The sequence below is a fragment of the Pinus tabuliformis genome, chromosome J (assembly GCF_031772625.1).
Source record: "Pinus tabuliformis cultivar Carrire ecotype Pingquan chromosome J, CPIR1, whole genome shotgun sequence".
NCBI classification, from domain to species: domain Eukaryota; kingdom Viridiplantae; phylum Streptophyta; class Pinopsida; order Pinales; family Pinaceae; genus Pinus; species Pinus tabuliformis.
Genome location: NC_142295.1, coordinates 176,102,198 through 176,109,908, shown reverse-complemented (window position 1 = coordinate 176,109,908; position 7,711 = coordinate 176,102,198).

Genomic DNA, 7,711 nt, shown 5'->3' with positions numbered 1-7,711 from the left:
ACTAGGCGTTGTGTGCAGCTACATGCGAAGCCATCTGGTTGAGGAGATTGCTCAGCGATGTACGCGAAGGACAAAAATAAGCAACCAGCATCAAAACTAACAACCAGAGCACAATAAAGCTTGCATACAATCTAGTTTTCCATAAGAATACTAAACACATTAACACTCAGTTTCACTTTGTACGAGAAAAGATACAGTCTAAAGAAATATGTGTGGATTATTGTAATACTTGTGATAATTTAGCTGATATTTTTACTAAGCCTCTAGGGAGAGTAAAATTTGAGTTATTTAGAGGGATGTTAGGTGTGCAGAATAACCCTTTCTCTATTAAGGGGGGGAGTTAAAAATAATGGAGAAATGGTTATGTGGTTGTAACGCATCTTCTTAGTTTAGGATTTGTTCTTAGAATTTAGGAGGTTGTTTACAACTACCTAATTTTCAGTGATGTATTTAATTTGTAATATTCATTCATGCAATGTACAGTGAACGAGAGAGAGAGAGTCTCCTCCTTGTCTGAGTGCAGTCTCCAGGTGCTGTACACACCTGTGAGCTGCAACTCATTCTTTTAATTCAAAGTCTGATTTTTATCTAGCTAGAATGTTTGACATGTCATTGTAGCTTGTGTGTCAAATTTGCAGCTTGCATGAGAACCCAATGGTGCATGCTTGACAATTGTTGTTCGCTTGAGAATCTGATCTAGCCATGGTCTTCCTTGTTTTAAACCTTACCTCCCTTTGCTGTCATCCCTTTGTTTCACCTTCATGGTCACCTAGTAAATGTTGTTGTTCTGTTGGCTTCAGTCGTTGGTTGCTTGTAGGTCACCTGGTAAATGTTATTGTTCTACTGCATTAGTTGGTTGGTTGCTTGTTACTTACAGATTAATGTAACAGATTAATGTTGTTGTTCCGGTGGCTTCGTGTTCGGCCTGGCATCCTCTAGAGATGGAAGAAGCTGTGAGGTTCTTGTAGGAGACTTTGATAGGCATCCAGTTTGGCCTTGCATCGTCTACAAAAATCGTAAGTAGCATCAACGGAATAGAGAAGAAACTGTTAAAATTCTAGACTATTCAAACGTCTCCTCTTTCATCACCTTCATATAGTTGCTGTTGAAATGCAAATACAATAGATTCTATAAAGAAAGCAATTGATTATGTGATTAAAACCTGTAACGAAAGCTATCAGACCTAGAAAGCAAGAAATTGTAAAGCACAAGTGAATCTCTGGATAGATATGAAGGCTATATTTCTGTCATATATTAAATCTATCTATGAGCTTGGGATTTTTATATTGTTTCCCACATAACACCAAACAGATATTGACTTCTAATGACCTGTAAACATATGTAATCTAGTGTTAATCTGAAACCCCCACTGGATATGCCACGGTGACTCATTCAATGGGAATTGAACTCATGACCACAGATTGACAGAAATCCCCACCAATCTAATCATATCTTACAGTATGGAAATTCCCTGTTTACATGCATATATGCAAACGCCCTCATCAATCAACAAACAGAAAAATTCAAGGCTCACCGCTACATTAATTTGAATTCGTCAGATCATCCGCCTCAAAAATTGCCATTTAAACCCATCTTGAACCTGTGCAACCGAAATACAAGTGAACCTGTGCAGCCGAAATACATGGAATCCACCAAATTCAGTTGTCATTGGCATACTTGGAGTTTTTTAACATGGTCTCTATAAAGCTCTTCGGCCGGTTGGGGCTGGGGGTGCATTTTATAAATGTAATAACGCACCATCCATTTTTTCCACATGCCCTGTGTGTGTAGTGCCTGCATTGAATCCAATGGTAGGAAGCAAGCCTCGGCCTACTTGTCTGCGTTGTTGCCTTATCACTCTAATAGCATTCTGTCCACTGTTAGTCGAGTGTAAGGATTCCCTGCGCTGGAAGGATGGACTAAATCCAATGGGTATGGGTGGCTTGCTAGTTGGGAGAGGATCCAAGAGCTGGTGAGAGAAAGAAACCGTGGAAGGCTGGGCTGGGAGAATAAACTCGGGCTTCCTTCATCGAACTTACAGCTTCGACCTGACAAACTTCTTGAGAGGAGATATCTTGTTGCCTTCTCTCGCATGATTTCTTCGACCTAATTGAGTCCCTTTCGCATAATCCCTTCGCATATTCCCTCCTACAGGAGCCAACATGCCCTGAGATTTTCTTTTGGATCGGTCCCAGCGAGTGACTGTGCAAGACAAACTATCAATGGTAAGGTCTAGGAAGGCTGGAGAAGCATGCATAAGTTCAAAGGCAGCGAGCAAGAAGATGATATCTATCAAGCGGTAAGGTGTAGATAAGGTTACATGTTATTCGACATGTCTGTCCACTATACAACTTTCATGTGGCCACGTTTCTTTGTGCATGCAACATTTGGCAGCCTGTCATATTCATTTTTCTAACCACATATTCACTTTACTAATCATTTTTATGAACTTCAATTTATGTTTAAATATAATAAATTATTTGGTTGAAAACTAACACACTCAATCGACGGTGTTTACCTTTCGTTTAGTTTTCTTTGGATAAATTAATATATGATCCAACTGTTTGAAGGCTTTTGTATTGATAGATTATACCCAGCACTATGATAATCGATACAGGAAAAACTGGAATTTATTTTAGATTAGATGATTCGTATCTATTTTTTCAATATGGTCGTGATATCTATTATTTTATCTATCAGGGTTATCATGTGAATATGACATATTCTCTTCTGTGTGTTTTCCTCAGAAATTGTGCAGGTGGTTCACACAATTGTTGTTAGCTGTGGATTACCTGCACACAAACCATGTTCTCCATCGAGATCTCAAGGTAGGACGACAGTTATTTTGGCTTAGATTGTTACTTTTATGAATGTGATTTTACAACCATCGCCGGTCATCTGTCCTTTATAAGCTAAAGATATTCTTACGTTCCACATATTTTGAAGTATGTTTGATTGATGAAGCTTTTATTTGGTCGAGTGCTCTAACATCTTTCTAACAAAGGAGCAAGACATTTGTCTTGGTAAGTCAAATGTTAAATGACAATCATTAGGTTTCTAGAGTTATGATTGCTCCAATTAAATTGCAGCATGTTCCGGTTAGAACAACTTACTTTCTTGTTGGATACGTAGCTTTAGTTTCAATTTCTCCATTTTTGATTTGAGGACAAGGCTAAGGAAAATAAGAAATTAAACACATTAACAAATTCATGAACCTTTAATGTTTTATTCTTTTATACCAAAGGGCTTCTATTAATTAGTGGAGCATGTGCAGGTGATTTTGACCTTGCCAAATTGCTTAATGCAGATGATCTCACTTCTTCGGTAAGTCGTGTGATATCTATCTCTTTTTATCTCTTTAACTGAAACATTTATTAGCATTCATTATTCTAGGCTAGGGCTTCTTGCAGTCTGCAGGAGCAAGTGGGTGTCAAGCTAGGGCTTGTTGCAACTATTTTTGTAAAAACTCATTACAGCCATTTGATTAGCTATGATGGCCCTCTCCACAGCCTGAATGTTGTTCACATGAAAGTGCGTGTGCTCGGTACGTAGTCATACAAAGGAAACCTTGGAGGCCAGATGTTGTTCAGATCTAAGGGACTGTGGGTGGTCTGTAGCTGTACATAGGCAGCCTTGAAGACCAAGACATTAGAGAAGAGATTTGGAACCACGGTCTCCATGGCCTCAAAATTTGAATTGGGTCCTTCAAAGATTCCTGTGGTAATGACTTGAGACACTTTTTTTAAGAAGCATATTCATTTGGGATTTCTGGGAATATTGGGGAGAGTTGTATTTATTTGAAATTGCTTTAATAGTTGGGTCTGTACTACAATCTTGCATAGGATTTTGGTGTGAATCATGAACAGAATGAAACTTTGTGAATGTTGATTGATCAGATTGGAATTGGGGTTGTGGTTTCGACTCGTTAGGGAATTTGTGTGCTCATAGGAGGGACAAGATTCGATTTATCGGGTCTCTTCAGTTTTGGTTAGTCATTTTGATTAACATCGAGGAAAATCTATAAACACAAAATCAGGTGACCCTCCGGTCTAGTTTCTAGGGCATCCACCAGCCATACCAATGCGTTCCTCCAAACCCTAAGATTTTCTTATGCCCAGGTTTGTTAACGCAAAGAATCTTAATCCATATTTTACCCCTAATTAAAGCCTTCTCAAAGTGGCTCTCACCCTTTAGTACCTCCATGGTTGTGTAGTATACTTTGTTGTCGATGCAAGTCCAGGTTTCGAAGGTCCATCCCAACATCGATGTATACCACTTTGAATTCCATCTTAGCAAGGGCTAAGCTGATGTGGATACCACCTAGAATTCAATCTTGGCAAGGGATAACCCTATGTTTTCCCTTTATGCCTCCATTGCCAGATGTGATTACCATGATTCTAGGGATTTCACCAGTTAATTGGGGTTTTCTATCCCGTTGCAAATTGCACTGAGACACCCACTGTTTCCCTCTGGCTCTTTGGGGGTTACCGCTGGAGTTCACTCTAAATCCACATGAATAATCCAAATGACTCCAACTCCACAGAAATAATCAAAATGAAATAACAAACACAATGCATAATAAATAGTGTCGATTGCTATTTTTTGTGCAATAAAACTTTAATTTCACAATAAATAGTGTCGGTTGCTACTTTTTGTAGCATAAGAAATTTAATTTCACAGAACAAAATGGCTCCAATATCACCTATCTCTGAGCATTCTACGGATAGATTGGCCTCTGAAAATTCTACAGATAGATTGGCGAGCACCTGAGTCTTACCTGTTTGCATCTCCTAAAACAATGCAATCACATACTGATCATAAGTGAGTCCTATCAATGGAGTTTACTCTGTTATTCGTTCTTCAACAGTGCTAGTAAACCCTGCCTCACTCTTAAAACTTTTTTTTTGAATTTTCTGTGAGCAAAACAGTGACACAAAATATTGATTAACAGGTTGTACCTGATACTGTTAAGAAACTATCTAAAATTTTGACGAGAGAAAGACTCCAAACAAATATTGACTGATAGGTGGTAACTGGTACTATTAAGAGACACGCTGTAGCTAATATACAGAGAACACTTGATGCATGTTTAATATATTTGTTTTAACGAGGAGATCTAGGGCAGAGTATAATATATTTGTTGGAGGTGTATTTCTAGGGCAGAGTATAAAATATTTATCTTAACGAAGTGTTCTAGATGATCTAGGGAAGATTTACAATTGGGGCTTTAAGATGGCAGTACCAGAGTCTTAGCCTACACACATGTCAGAAGCACTGTTTGTATATTACTATGATTTCGAAAAAATGCAAAGCAGATCAATTTCCATGCCCTGCCAACCCATTGTTATGCACGGTCATTGAATATTTGGCTCATTTAAACAGTTCAATACTATGCATCACAGTATGTGTCAAAAGTAATATCATCTAATATGTGAACTGATGTTGTTTAATTCAACCATGCAGTGTGTTGGCACTCCAAACTACATGTGTCCTGAGCTTCTTGCAGATATCCCCTATGGCTTCAAATCATATATTTGGTCATTAGGTATGATGTATATTATTTCTATTGTTTGGTTTTCTGCAGTGTATATAAACATTGCTACCATGTTTACAAATGTTTGTCAACTCTGATAAAGCATTTTACAATTCTCTCTATGCTTTTGTAGGTTGCTGTATGTTTGAGATGACCGCTCATCGACCTGCATCAGAGCATTTGTAAGCTTCTTCCCTCTGTATATGGTTTGTAGGTGCTTGAGATTTTCATGATAAAAGGACCGAAATTATAGATGATCATGTGGTGTGGAATGTTTTCGTCTTTTGTGAGATGAACTTCCCAGCTGCAAATCCTTCGTTCTTTTAGCATCCTTTTCCACATCCCATTAACTGTGTTCTCCACAGTTATTTTAGTATAGTATACATGAATGTTTGCATCTTTCTTAACTGAAATAAAGATTAACATGGATGGCAGCATTGATCCTATTCATTATGTTCCCATCATACGGGTGCATGGTTTATACATTTAGTATAACCTGTAATTTGCTCTATTGTAGTGCTTTATTCATAAACATGGGTGCCATCCATTAAGGTTACTGATCCTACCCAGGAGTGTAAAGTTCTGGAATCTGTTTCCATCATATGTGCTTGAAGTCCGATTCCTTCAGCTTTTACAAACAGAGATTATATTAAATGCACAATCATTATAATCAAGGAATTTGATAGATTTGTAATAACTTGTAACGTCAACAAGGAGTTATCAGAATTGTTCATGCAACTAGGTGCTTGCAAAAATTGACCCGACATTGCGTTTAGGCTTATGTAACTGAATTTTCTTAGGCATGTTGCATGACAGAGGGGTCAACTGTTGGAACTTGTTTTTGCAGTATTATATGGTGTGTATAATAAGTTCTCTAAGCGACTGTTGCTTGTAAGTCCGAGCCTGTCACACTCAACTACCAAAACCTCACTTGCAATCTAACACCAAGATTTTATTTGAGATTTGCCCCTGCTGTCAGATACAACACTTAATTTCTTATTTACTTTTGTCGTCACATACATCATTTCATATGCCATCTACCTCCAGTGTCAGATAAATCACTTAATTGCACCAATTGCTCACTTAACTGCACCGATTGCATATCAAATTCCGCACCTTCCATCTTGCAACATTGAAATGGTATGTTTTTTGTTTTATGGCGATCATTAAATACCAGTTTGTTCCAATAAATGCTCCTCGTATTGGATTATATCCTCTCCAATATGATCTTCAAGTATTTCAGCTCCATTTCAAATTAGTCTGTATATGTACTTACTTCTGCACGTGTCAGAAATTTATCCCGCATTCAAGCCTTGCGATCTTGCACGGCTTTCCTTATTTGGTTGTACAGTAAAATATTCTCAAAAACTCAGTTCCATTCACACTTAAAACCAGCTTTCAAACATCTTGAAATCTTTTATAAATTGACACAAGCAATGACTAATTTCTCGCCTACAAAACAAAACCACCTTTTGCACCTACTGATGCAGCCCAGGCCACTCCCAGGCCGCTCCTACCAGGATCCTCCATGTATTTGTACATGACAAAATACATCTCAGCGAATTGCTAATCAAAATTTCTTCTTTACAACATTTCACCCCTGTCAACCTTAACACTCCTCATACACATATGGCCTGATTGAATAACACACCCTTATTGTTCTCCATGACCAGAGTTCAATTGGCAAATAACACAATGGTATAAATGTAATTTTACCATGGACCGTATGCATATATCTATATATATATATATATATATATATATATATATATATATATATATGCATATTAAATCCAATTCATATGATTTATATCCAATGCATATCTCAACAAAAGATGTGCCATACCATCTTCCCCTCCACATAAAACCCGTCCATACCAAAAGTCGAATCTTGAACTCTTAAAAGAACCATTGTTATGCACACACCGTATATCTATAAATTCACTTACTGCTTTGATATACATATTTCACACAGGCTCTCATGCGGAGTTACCATGGCCCCTACCTCGATATAGCTTCTGGTTGGAGTGTATATAATTGTAATTGCGCGAACAACCACGCCTTACACAATTAAGGCCAGTTCTGCTGAAGTAACAAGCAGCTCCCACGTTCAACACCCGGTGCAGTTTATGGTGGAGGCATATATATATTGCACAGGCCTGCATACAAACTCGGTCA